The sequence below is a fragment of the Chlorocebus sabaeus genome, chromosome 17 (assembly GCF_047675955.1).
Source record: "Chlorocebus sabaeus isolate Y175 chromosome 17, mChlSab1.0.hap1, whole genome shotgun sequence".
Classification (NCBI taxonomy): Eukaryota; Metazoa; Chordata; class Mammalia; order Primates; family Cercopithecidae; genus Chlorocebus; species Chlorocebus sabaeus.
In genome coordinates this window covers 52,628,860-52,648,479 of record NC_132920.1, presented here as the reverse complement: position 1 = coordinate 52,648,479, position 19,620 = coordinate 52,628,860, and the positions used below count along the sequence as shown (strand labels likewise).

Sequence of the window (19,620 nt, the reverse complement as noted above, 5' to 3'; positions counted from 1 at the left end):
ATAAAAAAGGAAACTAAAAAATTAAATCTTGTGAAGTTTGTTTGCTACATCTATTCTTTGTGCGTAAAAGTGCTTCAGGGAAGTAATATAACTACATCTAAGTTATGAAAGTCTAAGTTGGTCCTGGGGAATTAATAGAATTCCTGAAGATTCACAGAAGAGTTGATGGCAAGGCACTGGAATGTGGCGTGGAGAAAGTGATAGCCTGAAATTTGGTTCTGAGTTCTCTCAGCACTCTTTTCCATCCCCTTCTATGTCCATCCTTACCCCAGCCTCCTCCCCTTCTCTCCTCACACTCTCAGAACACTTACCCTATTTGGAATAAAACTAAAACCCTCTTGGAATACTTCAGTATCTTCATCTGATGTGACCTGGGTAAATAACTCCCCTCTGGACCTCGGTGCCTGGATTTAAGATATGGCCAAGACTAGATGCTCTGAGATCCCTTCCACCCTGCCACTAACACGCTCGAAGCTGGAAACAGCCTCATGATATTCCTACTCAAGGCGTATCACCTAAACCTAAAGAAAAACTTTGTATATTATGGGAATTGCATACCCTTGAATATGTGGGAACAGGATGGTTCTTATGCAAAGGGATCACTGCCCTCTCAACTCATAGGCACTAGCTGTTGCATTCTCCAGCTGATGGAAAGGCTGCAGCCCAGGTAAGGATGCAGGAAAGCCTATTCCCCTCAACCATTTTGTAAAGCTTTCTATGCATGATCTGCAGCAGAGACTCTTAACTTTCAGTGTGTCACCAACCCCTTTGGCAGTCTGGAGAAACGCACAAAATACAATACACAGGATTGCAAAGGAAGCCAATTTTATTGAAATGCAATTTTATTGAAATCAAATTGTTAAACATTTAAATCTGTCATATAATAGATGTGTTTCTTTATTAACATATTAAAGATTACAAGACCTAGGGGGTGGATCTAATTATTACCATAATTTCAAAGTGGTGCTGTACATAAATATTTTAAGATATCTGTAACATGGATATCTGTGATTCCTAGTGACGACAGAGACACAGGTACTAATACTGCTGTGGTTTGTTGCCTATTTTCCTGACGGAAAGAAATGAAAACTTTTCTCCATTGAAGTTTTCAGATTTCCTGATTTCTATCCTCTGGTCCCTTTAGATTCACAGATTCCAATTTAAAAACTCCCAGTCTATAGTAATGCAAGTTTTCATAAGTTGTACATAGGTGGAATCCGAGAAAGGGAAAGAAGGCGAAGAGCCGCACTGACTGGCTGCTAAGGCAGGGCCTCACGGGATGGTTACATTACACCCTGTGGATCTTGAGCCTGCTCCTCATTTTCAAATGTTCAGAAACTCAGTTTGTCTCAGTTCTTCCAGGGGCACCCTGGCTTTTGAGAGACAGATTCATAAAAATCAAAGTCACAAGGGACTTACTGATTTTTTTAAGGCCCACTTCAGATTCTGGATTTTTTTCTTCTTTCAGATCCCAAACAATGTCAAAGGACATTATTCTTGTCCTTTGAAAATATGGTCTTATGGCAGGCCAACATTTTAGCATCTTTTCTATGGCTCGCTGCAATGACAGCCATCTTGTAGGCACACATCTAAAGAGGTTATCACCTTCCATTTCTGTGAAGTCAAAAATCTCCTTAAGTGCTTCAGCACTTTTTGAGGAAATTGAAAAGTAACCAAAAGCTTTCATTATGAAAGTCTCAATATCACATTTAAGCAACTCACATCCCTTTTTAGCAGTGCTGTATATAAGATGTACAAGGCATTGAATGAATAAGATCTTTTCATTTTCTTTGGTAAGAAGTTTATAGACTGAATAGAATTTGCCAAAATTTACATCTGTACTGTCTGACAAATATGCAGATAGATGAGCTAAGTCTAGTTTGTATTTAGACAAATATCAACAATATTTTATGATTTCAGCAGTTTCATTAAAATCCTCATAGAAATGAAGAAGATGATTTGAAACTTCTGTTTTCAAGTCAAAGTACCTAACAGCTGGAGGAAACATATTTTTGCTGCCATGATTCAGCATATTACTTAAAACTGATGTACTATAGAAACCAGAATTGTTGGTGAGAGATGACAGAAATTCGCTTTACACTGTAAGGGACCAACACATTTGTTATCAAAATTTCCCCTCTTCTTTGTGCAGAGGGTATTTTAGCTGCAATTCTTAAATCAGGAAACGAAACTGTACTCAATTTCATAGAGCAATCAAAGGAACGCTATGACAATTCATGCTTGTTTGCCTGGTATGCCCATGCTAATTCAGCAGTTGCTATTTTTGACTGAACATTGGTGTCTTTTGGGAAACAAAAGTATTTTCGATTGGTTTAGAAGCATTCACCCGTCCCATCCTACTTGTGAGATTTGCTCTCCACATGTGCTTGCACATCCCCTTCTCCACCATGTCCAATCTCAAATTTTTTTCTGCATATGATGCAGTATGCTCTGTTTGGTTATTTACCTTCCTAGTTCAATAGTATGTGTCCTTCCATCCATCATCAAAATTACATAGTTGTTTAGCCGCCTTCTTCAGTGATGGGATCATGGTTGCATTGATATTATAATCATTCTCATCTGACCTTTTTAGAAAACATGGTCACAATATTCACAATGTTAAAAAATTAAACTGGCACTATCTAGTTACAAAGCACACCAATTAATCCACAGGCAAAGTCAAAGATGAACTGTTAATATTCATTATATACACTTAAGCCACATCACTTTGAATGATGCAACCATGGATGGATGACCATTCTGAACTACAAATCATGGTTGCCAATATCAGTGGTCAAGTGGGTGACAACAACTAAAGATGATGGATAACCTGTGCCATATCCATTTGATACTAAAGACAATGTTGCTTTCAGACCCTCTAAAACTTATGAGTTTTGTACATTTCCTCCAACTTTCCACACTTGTTGCTAAAACCAGGATTATTTACATTCCAGGGAAGGGTCTCCCAGGACACAATGCTCTCAGTGCTAAAATTGGGATGGTTGGTTACCCTATTGGGTTGCCATTAACCAAAGGGCTACCACTCCAGAGGTAGGAGGGGAGGCACATAGAGGCAGAGACTCCTCACCTTGCTTCCACTGATAGTGTTAAATTTCTCCACAATATTTCTCACAGATTCCTCTTCTTTGGGGTGTGATGAAAATAAGACATTGTCTTTTGTTAGACTTCAGATCCACTGAAAGGTCAATGGCCTCCATCTGGAAACACAGGCAAAGGTCAGGGCCAATGCCTTTCCCTGGCTCAGGCCCTAAAGGGAACTCAGAAAAGACGGCCCTCCAAAGGCAAGAAAGGAGGAGAAAGCAGCTCCACTGATGAAGGAAGAAAGAAAAAAGCATCCACTGGTGGCTGCTGGGGAACAATAAACCATATCCTGGGGAGAAACTCACCTCCCCAAACTCACCAAAGTACTCCCTTACCTTCTCCTCAGTGGCTTTGGGAGTTCAAATGCCCTGCAAAGATTTTCTTCACAGAATATTTCTTCATGACAGTGGCTTTTTGGGGGTCCATGCTATGGCCACCCAGCCTGTGCTCCTGATCTAGGATCTGTTCCAATAGAAGCGTAGGTGGATCAAATCCAGATTTGTTAAGGACTAAGGGGTTTGGGGACGTTCAGGGCTAAAACCAGAAGTAAGGAGTTTCCTAGGAAGCAGGACTGTCAGTGCTAAAACCACAACTAAGGGATTTCCCAGGATGAGGGACTTTTAGCATTAAAACTGGGGACGGTGCAGTTTTCCAAGATGTAAGACTTTCAGTGCTAAAACCTGAACAATTTCTTCTGAGAAGGCGGTTAGGTAGACTCTGGTTCTAATTCTCTTTGGCATTTCTTAATAGCATTACCCGAGGGAGGTTCGTTCTTTCTGAGCCACAAGATTCCACCACAGGTGGAATACACATGCACAAAATACAGATGCACAAAATATTTCACGCCCTCCAAACATACCACTCTCTACCCAAGCCTGACTTCCCAATTTCCTCCAAAACGGAAATCCACCTGGTTTACCTCAACATATATAAAACGGTCCTCACTCCGTCAGAGCCTTTGTTCATGCTCTGACTTTTCTTCCTGGCCTGACAGTCCCAATCTAAGACTTGCTTCCTCCAGATATAAAGCTGGGCTACTGGGGTTGGAATCCTTGCTGTTCCACGCTGTGCTCACTATGTGGTCTCTTCAAGTTGCTTAATCCTCTCTGCATCTTAGTTTTTCCCTCTGTAAAATGGCACTGAAATGCCTATCTCAGGCATCTTTGAGTGTTTTTCTAATTCTCATATGTGAAGCATTTAGCGCAGGGGCCCAAACAGGCACAGAAACAGGTACTGAATGTCCACTCTCCTCTTCTTGGACCACTCCAGCCCATATATTTAATACTTTTCACTTCCCACTTAATCCGTACAGGAACAAGTTCCTAAACTCTGCTTCTCCCAGTGCACTTGGTCACAGGCAGCTCAGACAAAATGATCATGATCCAGGAATGCCTTCTCTTAGAAATGCAATCCCGCACACACAGACCTTTGATGGAATACACAGCTTACCTTCTCTACACAGGCTGCACCTTTCAAGATAGCAAACGTCAACCCTCTTGGTCTTGCAGTGCTGGGATTCATTTTGGGGAGATGGTCAAGGACCTCTTCAAATGTGGTAAAATAAAATAGCCTTTTGGGTCCTTTTTGCTGGTATCCCAGCTCTGGTTTGTTGGTGAGCCGAACGGTAGGGTGAGACACACAGCCACGAGAAGTCTTACAACGAAGACATGCGCTTACAAGAAAGTCTTACAAGAAAGCCAAGAGTTTAGGAAGGCTGGATTTCCCAAAGCTTTCACTGGGAGGATTATAAATAAAGCCACCACCCATGGCAAAGTGTCTACACCCACCCACTCTGGGTCTGCAAAGATTCTACCTCCAACAGCTGTTCACCAATCTACTCTACCTCCTTACTGCGATCCACCTTGGCCCTAACAGAACTTAACACCACCGCAAACCCCCAGGCTGGGAGAGGAAAAGGAAAGGCAACCTCTCAGGGCGCAGGCCCCATGCACTCATCACAGCTGGAAGTTAGTCTAAAAACCCTCTTATCAAAGGGCTGTCGTCTCTTCTATCCCTGTCTTCCCTGGCGCCCAGGTGTCACTCTCAAGGAACTCAGTCTTCCTGGGCAGAGCCCGCGGTCAGATCCTGACTCACAGCCCAGGTGGAGGGAAGGAGAGAGGAGGGAGGGAAGGATGGGAAGCCTTGCCCGGGTCGGAGCGCACATCCTCTTCCCGAGGCTCCGCTCTGTCTCCTGGGCGGGTTCCTGGACGGCGCAGACGTCGATCCCACAGGTCCAGCCAACTTCACAGCATCTATCCCGCCTACCCCTCGTTCTTGCCGCTGTTCTTCTGGTCGGCCTTGGCGCCGTTCTGGTCCCCACCTGGCGACCCGCCGTCTGGGGCGGCTTCGTATGGGTTCTCGGTGGCTCCCGTCGTCCCCAAGAGCTTCTTCCTCTCCTTTGCTTCTAACACATCCTGCAGACGGGCAACCGCCTCAGCCTGGGACGGCCCAGCTATGTGGGAGCAGCTGGCGGACTTCATAAGGTACGGGTTAGGGGACGGACCCACCTAGCCCAAACTACATGCTTATTGGCTGATTTTGCCTGATACTCCGCCATGCACCGCTGTCCCATTGGCCGCGCTCTAAATCCCGGCGGGTTTGTCCTCTAGCAACGTGTCAGAGCCAGGGCCCTGCAGAGGGTCCCAAAGATCCCGCAGGAGGACTGCAGGTGCAGGCCCGGGGCCAAGAGGCTCCCGTGCGCCCTCCGCCCGCCGAGCCCGCAGCCTCTCGCCCCCGCAGGTCCGTGTCAAGGCATGGCCAAAATGAAAAAGAGCCAAGACAAGTTCAAATCCCAAAAGCAAAACAACCAAAAGGAAATTCAAGGAAAGCAAATATAAATGAGAAAAATATAATTAAGGAAAAATGAATGTTCGCAAAAGCAAGACAAAAAAACTAAGTCAAGGAGTAGGTTCAAAGAAAAGATGAAACGTGAATATGATTTAGGATATTTATACTGATTCCTATTGAAATCTCTACAAGTAAAACTTTTACTATCAATGAATCAAACTTTCATCCTTCTTGCCTTTCCGATGAAAGGGCAGCAGGGGGCACTAGATGCTAGTGTTTCTTTCAGCAAGGAAAGGCGTTTTAGCACGTTATTTGCAAACACCAAATAGTGTTCTCTCAGAGTTCAGAGATAATTATAAAAGTTAACAGGAAATGGGGAAAATAGAGTGATGGTCTACAATCAGGGATGTTAAAGAGACAGAATACAGTCATGGGTTCTTAGTTTCTGTTTCTGGCTGAGCCAGTAAAGCCCCTTCCTCATCCCTCTTTTCAGCTTCACTAGAGACAGAAACTAAAAACCATGGCTTCAGGCTGCTAAAAGCCTAAAACAAAACAAAACAGGACAACAACAACAAAATAAGGCGGGTTGGACAAGCTTACTGCATAGAAGAATGTGCAAAAAAGGTGTATGATTTCCATACACCCTGTTGGCTAAGTAGTACAGTGTCCTGAAATATTGGGAGGGTGGCAATTACAAAACGTAAGGGGCAGTTTTTCAGAGGTTGGCTCTGAAAAGATGCAGGACAGTGGAGAGTGACCACCAGGGCACCAGGCTGACTCTCTGTCCTCAGCCTGCCATATGGACCCATTTTGAACTTTTACCAAGGACATGGGGCTTTCCATGCTAAAACAAGGACTGAGGGTTTCCCAGACAGGGGACTTTCCTCTAAGCAATAATGGTTATGATAACAACAACAGCAAACAACAAACATTTAATGAGTGCCTGTTGTGTGCCTCAAACTATTCTAAGCATTTTACAAGTATCAATTATCTTAATCTTCACAACAACCCTTGAGGTAGATACTCTATCCTCCCTATCTTACAGAGGAGGAAACTGAGGCAACTCACCAAAGGTCATGCAAACAGCTAAGATCCAGGCTTATTGTTTGTTTTTTGTTTTTGTTTTTGTTTTGAGATGGAGTCTCACTTAGTCACCCAGGCTGGAGTGCAGTGGTGTGATCTCGGCTCACTGCAACCTCCGCCTCCCAGGTTCAAGCGATTCTCACGCCTCAGGCTCGCGAGTAGCTGGGATTACAGGCACCTACCACCATGCCTGGCTAATTTTTGTACTTTTAGTAGAGATAAGGTTTCACCATGTTGGCCAGGCTGGTCTTGAACTCCTGACCTCAAGTGGTCTGCCCACCTCGGCCTCCCAAAGAGCTGGGATTATAGGCCTGAGCGACCATGCCTGGCCCAGATCCAGGTTTAAGAAAAGTGTAGGTGTGCAGGCTTTGCTGTCATTCTGTCCAGGTTTAAGTCAAAGCTCCATCACATACATTATTAATACAGGAAAACACATAACATTATGACTAGCACATAGGAGATACTCAATAGTATTTGTCATTATTATTAAAAAGAGCTGTCCCTGTCTCCAGAAGCTTAAAATTTAGTGGAAGAGGTTCATAAGAGCCTTAAAGCAGCAGTAGTGCTTGTTGGATGGATGAATGGAATAGACAATAAATGCATATAAGCATCCAGAGGAGGAAGAGTTGTGAAATAGAGTGGTCAGGTATTCAATGTGGCACCCATTTACAATTCTGCCTGAGCATACTGCGTGTCACCATTAGAAAGCAGCTTCTGTTTCTCAACGGCTTGAGCTAATCATTATAGTCTTGGTATTTGATGACCACAGGCATGTGTATGTTTAACTAAAACACACTCTTTTTGGTTTTTTTTAAGAGACACAGTCTCACTCTGTTGCCCAGGCTGGAATGCAGTGGCAAGATTATAACTCACTGTGGCCTCAAATTCCTGGGCTCAAGTGATCCTCTCACCTTAGCCTCCCAAGTGGTTGTAACTGCCACACCCAGCTAAGATGATCAGTTTTTATTTGTCACTAATATTCTGTAAAGAAATGGTATAATATCTACTTTTTTAACTGGAGGAAGTATTTATTATTATTTTTTGGAGTTAACGTTTATTAATTCAACAAGTAACTATGCGATGCCAAGCCCTGGAATAGGACTCAGAAATCAACAGGGTGCCAAGTCAGAGACTAACTCTGAAGTAAGGGGAGTGGGAAGGGCTGTTATTTTAATTGAAACCTGAAGTCTGAGAGGGAGCCAGCAGGCCAGGAGCCAGGGGAGCCACAATGCGGGCAGCAGGAATGGCACAAGCAAAGGCCCTAGGTGAGGAAAGGGCTCTGTGCCTCATAAGGACCAAATGAGGCTACTTAGGGCTGAAGATCTGTGAATTAGAAGCAGAGCGAATTGGTTCAGCAACAAGCTATGTTCACAGAGAATCTGGGCTGAATATGGTTTCTGCCTCTGAGTCTTCTATTTAAATCAAATGGGCTGTGCAGTCTCCAGATGTTGCTGAATGGAAACTTTGCATGATGGGGTGAGAGGTAATCTTTGTGTGTAGCTTGTTTTTCATTGGTTACCCTTAACTGAATTGAAAGCAACATGTCTCTGTGCATTGAAGACCAGAAGAGCCTCTGTCTAGATGACTACTGACTCTTCTGTTTGGCTTTAACAGTGAAAGAATTGTGTTCTTCTCTATGGTAAATGGATTTACATGCATTCACTGGCATGTAAGGACAAGACAACTTCATCTTTTCTAAAAGAGATTTTCTTGAAAAATTTAAAAAAAAAACACACAAATATTAAAGATAACTCAATCTTTCCTATTCTGTCTGTCCCCATGGAGATGCTACTGTACTTGTGATTCTTGGAGTATAAAAATCAAACAGAAAATTCGCTTGGTGAGAAAGAAGACTTGGTGTGCAGGGTTAATCTATGTGTCTGCAGGTCTCTATGAGCAAACAACCCTAATGCAATGAAAATGGCATCCTTCAGGAAAAACAGATTATCTTATCTGATAAGGTTGCCTCTTCTCATTACATTAATGTTACTCTGATAACACATTTTAAACAATGTTTTCAATTTAAAAGAAAAACTTCCAAGAGAAGGCTTAGACTGAAAAATAGAGTGTGATACTACTTGAAAATAGGCGACTCAGGAACCTTCTAAAATCCTCTCAACGATGCATTGGGACGCGCTCCCTGTTAAGGTCAAATTGGGTACAAGTTTAATGAGAGAAACAATTCAGTCCCTTTCTCTCTCCTTTCTTTTTATAGTTTGTTCTAAGAGGGCTGCTTGTTATAACAAGTTTAAGCGGGATCTCTAAGAAATTTCTCAGAAAGGGCCAGGCATGATGGTTCACGCCTGTAATCCCAGAGCTTTGGGAGGCTGAGCCCCCAAAGGGCAGATGACTTGAACCCAGGAGTTTGAGACCAGCATGGGTAGCATGGTGAAACCCTGTCTCTAGAAAAAATACCAAAAACTTGCTGGGCGTGGTGGCATGCGCCTGTAGTCCCAGGTTCTTGGGAGGCTGAGGTGGGAGGATCACCTGAGCCCTGGAGGATGAGGCTGCAGTGAGCCAGGATTGTGCCACTACACTCCATGAGAGACCCTGTGTTAAAAGAAGAGAAAAAAAAATATCTTGGAAAGAAGGGGAGTGAATATTAAAGGGATCTGAAATGCCAGCCAGCTGTAGATGACGTGTTACTTTTAAAACAGAACAACACACCTGTAACACCTTACGCAGGCTGTGGAACACCTAGGAGCATTTTTATAGCTCACCTCTCAGACTACACTTCATAAAGATTACAGTAGCCCTCTCATCCTTGGAGAGTACATTCCAGGACCCCTAGTGGATGCCTGAAACTGAATAGTATTGAACTGTATTACAGTCTACTATGTTTTTTTAATCTGGTAACCAAGAGGGCTACTAAGTGACTAAACAAAGGGTAACATATACAGCATGGATATGCTGGACAAAGGGATGATTTTCATCTCAAGTGGCCTGGAGCAGATGGTGTGAGATTTTATCATGCTACTCAGAACGGTGCACAATTTAAAACTTATTATTTCTGGAATTTTCCCATTTAATATTTTTGGACAACCATTGGCTAAAACCCCAGAAAGAGAAACTGTAAATCTACTGTATTGGGATGAAGATGAAGGGGAAGAAATTGCATTATTCATGAAATGGCTTTTTAAGACACTTTTGGGGCCAGGCACAGTGGCTCACGCCTGTAATCCCAGCACTTTGGGAGGCCAAGGCGGGCGGATCATTTGAGGTTAGGAGATCAAGACCGGCCAGGCCAACATGGTGAAACCCTATCCCTACTAAAAATTTTAAAAAAAGAAAAAATTAGCTGGGTGTGGTGGCACGCACCTGTAATCCCAGCTACTGGGGAGGCTGAGGTAGGAGAATTGCTTGAACCTGGGAGGCAGAGGTTGCAGTGAGTGGAGATCGCACCACTGCACTCCAGCCTGGGCACAGACTGAGACTCCACCTCAAAAAATAAATAAATAAATAAACAAAACATTTTTGGTAAATTATTCCAGTAGCAAAGTAGTTAGTAATGTTGACTTTTAGGCTTAAGTTTTTAATTAGTGAAGTCAGATGAATAAGAAATGTCCAAGGCTTCTCCCTCATACTGACTGAGGCTATGGCCAAAATGTAATAGGATGTGTCTATGTTGTTCCTTTTTACAAAGATATCTCTATAAAGAGAACTTTAGGAAAACTTTTGTTTCTTTCTCTTCTTAAACATCTCAGAGGCTTCTGAGATGCCTAATTCAGTGGTTCCCAAATTTGCTGCCTATGGGATCACCTGGACATGTTTTTAAAATACTGATGTCTAACTTCTTCTCCCGACATTGTAATTTAATTGGTATGGGCTGCAACCTAGGTGTGAAAAGTGGGGTTTTTTGGTTTTGTTTTGTTGTTGTTGTTTTGAGACAGTTTTGCTCTTGTCGCCTAGGCTGGAATGCAATGGTGAAATCTTGGCTCGCTGCAACCTCCTTCTCCTGGGTTCAAGTGGTACTCCTGACTCAGCCTCTCGAGTAGCTGGGATTATAGGTACCTGTCACCCACCCAGCTGATTTTTGTATTTTTAGTAGAAACGGGGTTTCGCTATGTTGTCCAGCTGGTCTCAAACTGCTGATGTCAGATGATCCACCCTCCTCAGCCTCCCAGAGTGTTGGGATTACAGGCGTGGGCCACCGTGCCTGGCTGGGGAGTGTTTTTAAAATCAATTTTTTAATATTGAGATAGTTGTAGAATTACATGCAGTTATAAGAAATAATACAAAGAGTTTCCCTCAGTGGTGTTTCCCCCAATGTTAATATCTTCCAAAATTCTAATACAATATCACAAACAGGATGTTGACATTGATACCATCAAGATACAGAACATTTTCATCACCACAGAGATCCTTTCCTCCTGTGGGTCTTTTATAACCACACCCACTTCCCCACCCACTGCAACTTTCTCTTTATCCTCTGGTAAGCACTCATTGTTCTCCATTTTTATAATTTTGTCATTTCAAGAATGTTATATAAATATAATCATACCATGAACAATCTTTAGGGATTAGCTTTGTTCACTCAGCATAATTTTCTGGAGATTCATCCAGGTCGTTGCATGTATCAATAGTCCATTCCTTTTTATTGCTAAGCAGTATTCCACTGTATGGATATGCCACAATTTGTTTAACCATCTGAATTGTTTCCAGATTTGGGTTGTTAAGAATAAACCTGCTATAAACATTTGTGTACAGATAGTTTTTGTGAAGATACATTTTTATTTCCCTGAGATAAATGTCTCTGAGTGGAATTATGTAACAAGTACATGTTTAGTTTTTTTTAAGACACTGCCAAACTGTTTTCCAGAGTAGCTGTACCATTTTATATCCCTACCAGCAATGGATGAGTGACCCAGTTCCTCCACATTCTTGTCAGCATTTGGTGGTGTCACTATTTTGTACTTTAGCCCTTTTGCTAGATGTGTAGTGATATTGCATCATGGTTTTCTCTTTTGTTTTGTGTGTGTGTTTGTGTGTGTGTGTATGTGTGTTTTCCAATGGAACAGGACATTTAATTGTCCTTAGGGTCCTCCTGGGACCTAAGCTCTCGCTGATGGAACCAACAGGGGTGCCCATCAGCCAGTGCCAGGCAGGATGGTAGCCCCACGCTTGGCTGGGGACAGCCAGCATTTGGGGCTGTTGCTTAAGACAATTTCTGAGACTAGTGGGCAAGGAATGTTGCCTTTGAATGGAGAAGAGGAGACTACATTTAGAAGGAGGGAGGAGAAGTGGTTTGTGTTGTGGATAGGGACTCTAAGGTCAAGTTAGGAATGACAGGGAGTTGGTCACAAGGTCCTTCATGGCCAGGTGAGAGCTGTAAGTAGAGTGTAGTAATGGAGTCCAGCAGGGGAACTGTGGGCCAGCTTGACTCAGGCCAATTTCAGGAACTCCTGCAGCATGTTTTGTTCCACAGCCTCCACGAAGAGCTCAAAGTCCCCACAGTAGTGGTCCCCATGACAATGTGGGGTGGGGCAGCCTTGGGGTTGCCCACCAAGACTTGCATCTCATCCCTCAAGGCGTTGTCCTGGGAGATGTCCACTAGCTGGTATTGGATGCACTTCCTATTCAGGATTCAGGTCACCTCACTCTGCTGGGACTTGATTTTATGGGAGCCAGTGACCGATGTGCTGTAGAGGTGCAGGCTGCTCGTGCTGCAGGTAGATTGATGGGCCAGAGGGCAGAGGGCAGCGGTAATGGCAGCTGCACTATAAGAAGACTTCATCGTGGTTTTAATTTGCATTTCTCTAATGGCTAACAATGAGATTTTCGTGGGCTTATTTGCCACTATTCAGTGAAATGTCTCTTTATATCTGCATTAGGCCATTCTTGCATTGCTTTAAAGAAATACCTGAGACTGGGTAATTTATAAAGAAAAGAGGTTTAATTGGCTCATAGTTCTACAAGCTGTACAGGAAGCATAGCTCCGGCATCAGCTTCTAGTGAGGCCTCAGGAAGCTTACAATCATGGTGGAAGGCAAAGTAGGAGCAGCCGCTTCACATGGCAAAAGCAGGAGCAAGGTAGGGGAGGTGCCACACACCTTTCAAATGACCAGATCTCATGGGAACTCACTGTCATGAAGATAGCACCAAGCCATGAGGGATGTGCCCCCATGATCCAAACACCTCCTACCAGACACCACTTCCAGCATTGGGAATTACATTTCAACAGGGGATTTGTGTGGGAGAAAATATCCAAACTATATTAATGTCTTTTGTCCATTTTCTAACTGGATTTTTTTCTCTTACTGTTTAGTTTTGGGAGTTCTTTATATATTCTAAACACTAGTCCTTTGTCACATGTGGTTTGCAAATGTTTTCTTCCAGTCTGTATTTTCATGCTGTCAGCAGCCTTTTGCAAGGTATAAGTTTGAAATTTTGATGCGCCAGGTCAATTTTTCCTTTTGTACTTTTGTGTTTGATTATCCAGCATTATGAACTGAATAGCCTGTATAGCAGAGAGTCCCTCACTACAAAAAGCTTTCATGTTAAAACTTTCCATCCAGATAAGGATATTCACTTTTGTTTTCTTCTTCCATTGTATTGACTTTTTAAAAATGTTTGTGGTTTTAGAGATTCCCCGTGGACATATAGAGACTTAAAGATTCCAAAGATTTGAACTGCAGGAGAGCTATGACTTATTATCGGACTTTGTCCTTGACATTACAGACAAGATATTCTCAAAGAAAGAGCTCTCTGCTAGTGGGCACATGGAGTTGATGGACATAAGGATAATTTCTGGCCGGGTGTGGTGGCTCACGCCTGTAATCTCAACACTTTGGGAGGCCGAGGTGGGCGGATCATGAGGTCAGGAGATTTAGACCATTCTGGCTAACACGTTGAAACCCCGTCTCTATTAAAAAATACAAAAAATTAGCCAGGCGTGGTGGTGGGCACCTGTAGTCCCAGCTACTCAGGAGGCTGAAGCAGGAGAATGGCGTGAACCTGGGAGGCAGAGTTTCTGAATTCATACACAGGCCACACAAATTCATCAAGGAAACAGTCATTGTGTAAACAAACAAACAAAAAGAAACAATCTCACCATAATGGGAAGAGGTCAGGAATAGGCTCAGATATCTCAAATGCAATTACTACTCATTCATTTAAATGGAATCACTATTCATTTAAAAAGTAAAATAAGGAGAACTTAGGTGCAGTCTACAGTGATTAGTCCTTATGGGCAGTGTAATGTGCTTTTTAGAATGTAGAGAGAGAAAGAACTTTTGTATGGTCAAAGCAATGAGTTTCTGAGTACTGGAGGTTTTCAATAACCAGACCCTGGACCACCATTTGGCAGGGATGTTGTAGAGGTGACTTGGAAACTAGAAAGTGAGGTAGACTAGTTGAGCTTTGAGAGCCTATCCAATCCTGAGTGCTTCTGGTGTCATGACCCTTCTCCAAAGTAAAATATAGAACTGTCCTGGAGAGGAAGAACACAGGCAGGACAGATCCAAAGAAGCCTGAACAAAGCACCAGGAAGGAGCCAGCTGACTGGAGGAGGGCCTCCTTAGACTAAGTTGGATTTATGGAGCTGGAAAAGACTTTGGAGGAAGGCTATTCATGCTCTTGAAAAAGAGATGGAGAAACTATTAGTCAAATAAGCTGGGTTGTAATGTGTTAAAAAAACAAAGTATGGAATCTCAGTGGCTTAACAGGAGGATAGTTTATTGCACACTTGTGCAAACCACTTCATAGATGTTCCTGGTCAGTCAAGTGATGACTCAGTGATCCAGGTTCCTTCCATCTTGTCTCATGGCCCTTCAACACATGGCCTCTAAGGTCAATGTGAAAGGGAAACAAACTTCTGGAAAGGCACCCTGGATACTTATCATCCAAACCCAGAGCATGGCATGCAGCACTTTCCCTCACATCCATAGGCAGGATTGATCACACAGCCAACCTCATTGCAAGGGAAGCTGCAAAACAGAGAAGACCAAACAGATGCTGGTACAAACCAATAGTTTCTGCCATGAGAGATCAAGGCCCACAGGGGTGCCATGATTGTGTCGTGACCATCGTGTTAATGTTGACAAAACTAAGAACTTATTCCCAGTAGGATTTCTAATAGGGTTAAATGTGATATAAGATGATATTTGACGCCTTCCATGACCTGGTCCTGGGGCATCCTCCATCTTTTCTGTCACTCCCTGCCTGTCAGCTAGTACCCCAATAAAATAGAACCGTGTGTATTTCCCACCCCTACTTTTCCCCTTATTTCTGTGTGAATACCTTCTACTTCGCCTAACTTCTTTTACTTGTTCTTTCAGAATCAACTAAAGCATCTGTTCTTCCTGAAAACTGATCTCAACCTACTGATCCCCACATCCCAGACTGGGCTAGGTATCCCTCTGTGCTCCCACATTATCCTATCCATGTTTTTGTTTTAAATCATCATAAGGTTCTAAACATCATGTTGTTATTCATTTATGATTCTATCTCCCTAACTAGATTGTGTACTTCCTGCAAGCAAATGGCATCATTTTTAAAATTAATATACAGTAAAACTGACTTTCTTTGGTGTACAGTTTGTGAATTTTGTGAATTTTAACACACGTAAATTGATATTTTCTTGGTTCTTTGTATGCTGAATAACTTTGGATCATATCCTGCACATTTTGAATATTATCTTATGAGACTCTTGGTGTTATTTTAATCAGATGGAATGTTGACATTTTTGCGTTAGCCATCAGTCAAACCAGCTGATTTCAAGCTCCAAGTTCTGACCAGCCTTCTGTGGGTTGCAGCTTCAATGTCAATTCTGTTTGCAAAGGCTTTGCAGTGCAATGCAGATCCTGCTGATGTATATGCCACCTAGTGGCCAGTCTGGCACGTGGTTACCCACGTCTCTCCCATAGTTCAGTTCTCAAAGTCTAAAGATATGCTTTTTATGATCAGATCTATGCATGCACCATTTGGGAATAAGCCCAAGTTCCTTCCTTCTTTCTTTCTTTCCTTCTTTCTCTCTTTCTTTCTTTCTCTTTCTTTCTTTTTCTTTTTCTTTTCTTTTCTTTCCTTCTTTTTTGCCTTTTTTTTCTCTGAGACAGGGTCTTGCTGTCTCACCTAAGCTGGAGTGCAATGTCATGATCATAGCTCACTGCAACCTGGAACTCCCGAACTCAGGCAGTCCTCCCACCTCAGCCTCTCAAGTAGCTGGGACTACAAATGTACGCCACCATGCCCAGCTAATTTTAATTTTTTTTGTAGGCACAGAGTCTCACTATGTTGTCCAGGCTAGTATCGAGCTCCTAGACTCAAGGGATCCTCCCTGCTCGGCCTCCTGAAGTGCTGAGATTACAGGTGTGAGCCACTGCACCCACTCTCAAATTTTAAAACAACTTGATGGGGTCGCTTTCCCAGCTCTCTCCTCTCTGAGATCTCCCTGGTACATTATGGTTCCCTAAAGTATCCCTCTTTGAGCCTAATCTGCTCTGCATTTCCCATAACTGGGCCTGTGTCTAGGGTTGTTATGGTCACTCAACCAAAATGAAATGGGCTTCTCCCCAAAACAAAATTTAGTTTGGATATTGAGATCAATGATGCCACACATGCAACAAGAGAGTAAGAACAGGTTTATCACACACATAATGAAGCTTTCTGGGGAAAGCAGAAAGAGTCCCCAAGTTGATCTGAAAATGGCTTGAGAGAGTCAACAAAGAGTACAGGCTTGTTTTTATGATGGCTAGCGGGTGAAGCTGGGTGAGTGTTTCTGCATGTGAGAGTTTCTTACGTGGTTTGAACATCCATCCAGTGCCAAGGGAGTATCTGAGCTCTTACATCAGCCTGCCCAGATGTGGGGCCAAAGGGGAAGGGGGAGTGGTGAGGTTTGAAAGCTGTCAGCAGTCAAACATCAAAAATAGAGTCAGACTCTTTAATACAGGCGCCAAGTGGTGGGAGGATAGAGAAAAAAACAACAGGCATTTGCGCCACCCTTTGGGAACCACAGTTCTTCCAATCAGAAAGGAAGTTCCTCTCCCTGAGTTGTAAGTGCCTACCATCCATCACAGGCTGGGTGATGTGAGAGATTAGAAAAAAGAAAAAGAAGGACAAAAGAAAATGGAGAATTTAGGAGACTTCTTTTGCACTCCTCATGTCAGGACTAAAAGGTTTTCCTGGAGCTCTCTCTCTGTTCTTGGCAATGCTCACGTCTAGGTTTTAGGCTGCCTTAAATCTAGGCCAGGGAATACCAGAAGAAAAAAAGTCACAAGCTCACCATTAGTTTAATGGTACTTCAAATTATGGTCTTTTCCTCAATCTGCCTGCTAATATTTACTTCTCATGATATTTAAATACCTGCTCAATGTATCCAGGTTTTATAGCTGCATTTGGTGGGAGAGATATTACTTACTTTACCTTACATGAAACTGAATCCATCTTATTTAATTTTGTATGTCCTGTGCCTAGCACAGTGCCTGGTAAAGAGAAGGGAGTGAATAGATGTTCTTTGAATGAACAAAGTGAATCTATGAATGAATGAGTGAATGAAGCAAAGTATTATGACTTATTTACAGATAACATAGAACACATGCCTTCAAGGGACTAATTTATGATAACTATGCCATGGTCAATTTTCCTCCATTCTCTTCCTGGAAGAGTAAGCAATATTATACAGAGAGGCTTTAGCCTAAGTGAATAAAAAACTGTAACTTTTCTTATTGCATCTTTAAGTCAGAGAAGTCTTTCAAAATCCCAATGTTTTATGTCTCTAGAAAGCATTTGGATTGCACAGGTTTGAATGAACTTTCTTAAACTCTGTTTCTCCCTTGTGTGTTGTAGAGTTAAAATAAAATAAAATTGGCAAGGCTTTTTGACACCAGCACTTCCTTTAGTTGCACATGTTTACATTTACCACCAAAACAGGCTGAACTGCATATTTAAAAAGACACTGCAGAGCTCTGCTGTTCATTCATCCCCTGCTCAATGGTCTGCATGTAAATCATTGGATCCATTTACAATCAGCAGGCTAGAAACCCCCAGCTATTTGAATAGCAAGCTCTTTTATTTCTGCCTCTTTAAAGCTAAGCTGCTCTGACCCCCGACTGCAACAGAACTTAGCTGATGAGTCCAAAACATGAAATTGACTCCAGCTCATCTTTTCCATTCTTGAATTTGGCTTTGACAGGAACCACAGAAGTCAATGGGACCTCTGTATGTGGATGAAATTCCCAGGAAAGTTAGGAAGGGACTGATGATTCATGATATGAAACATCCCAAAGGGACTCTTCCCTCCCTCTTGATTTTGTATCAGTGTGTAGAATTTTGAAAACTGATGCTGATGAGGACAAAATTTCCATCATGAGCTAAACAAGATCCCTGACAGAGAGGAAATATGAGCTTCTGAGAGCCAGAATCCAGTTCTGTTTGCATACAGGCCACCCCAATACAGAAGGGCACCTGGCCAAGTAGGGCGTACACTCTCGAATGGATCAGGATTTGACCCCCTTCTGAAGAACCTCTTTTCACCCTACCTGATTCCTAAGAACAAATCAGTTATCTACTCTGAGTCATCAAATGCCATTTTTTTTTTTCGGAGTCTGTATTTCTCTTCTCCCTTTTGGTTTTCCTTGGGTGCTTCGGCTTTTGGAATGGCTTATTCTGTCTTGGTCTATCACAGGTATGCATTGCGTTCATATCAGGAGTTCTCTCTTATGGCTGGTTTGGCACTCATTGGAGAAGTTAAAACCTTCCATTAGTCAAATCCAGTTCCAGGGAGCTCCAGGGAACCATTCCTGCACTTTCAATGCAGTGGTTTCTGTTTTATCTGAGCTTTGTATTATTTACTGCAATCTGGAACATATTTGGTTATATGAGAATTTTTATTGGCATGGAATTAGTCTGGTCACAAAATCCATCTCCTGTCACCACCAGTACAATCCCAAAAGCACAGTAACCTGCTGTGGTTCATCCTCCAGGTAGGCTGTTATTGAGTCTGCAGTAACTCCTTGAGGAGGGCTCCTAAGGGTAGGCTTTGGGCCTCTAAAGACCTGGTCCCCTTTGGGACCTCCCTGCCTCTGCTTTCTTCCTGGTTCCTCACTGGAGATGTTTGTTCTTTCATTTACGTCTGGACTCAGCTAATGGGGAAGAAAATGAAACTATGGGGTTTTTTCTGTTTTTTTTTTCTCCTCCTTTTTTTCCTCCTCTTCTCTCAAATGCAGAGAAAGGGAGATTAGAATCATAAATGCCTCTTTACCACAAGCACTATGAGTCCCCTTGCACTGTAGAGGTCTCTCTGCTTGTAAAAATTACACAACTAAAACATGTTTGTTGTAGAAAAATTAGAAGACATCGATAAAAAGAAAAAATTAGAAGATATTGATCAAAAGAAAAAATCAATCAAACAAAATTTTCTCCAATAAAAATCAGTCTTCTTGGTCACTTCACTCTTTTCAGTCTTTCTGAGACTCAGTTCTTGTTAATTTTCTTCAAGTATTTTTCCCCTGTGTCCCAGCATTGCCCTTAGCAACCAGCATTTTTTTTTCCCAAACAATTTATCTACATGGCTTTAAGGAAAGTTTCCTCCCAGATAAGTACAAAAGGAACATATGTCTGTAATACAACAAAATATTCTAAAGAGCAATTTACACAGCTCTCTTATAAGAAAACTGTGCATCCATACTTACTGCTTCTTTGGTAGGCTTCCTC

General features: G+C 42.5%; 1 pseudogene; it reads right to left on the bottom strand.

Moving 5' to 3' along the window:
* Window positions 1-12,353: 12,353 nt before the first annotated feature.
* Window positions 12,354-12,706, bottom strand: LOC103221363 (SH3 domain-binding glutamic acid-rich-like protein 3; annotated as a pseudogene).
* Window positions 12,707-19,620: the final 6,914 nt, after the last annotated feature.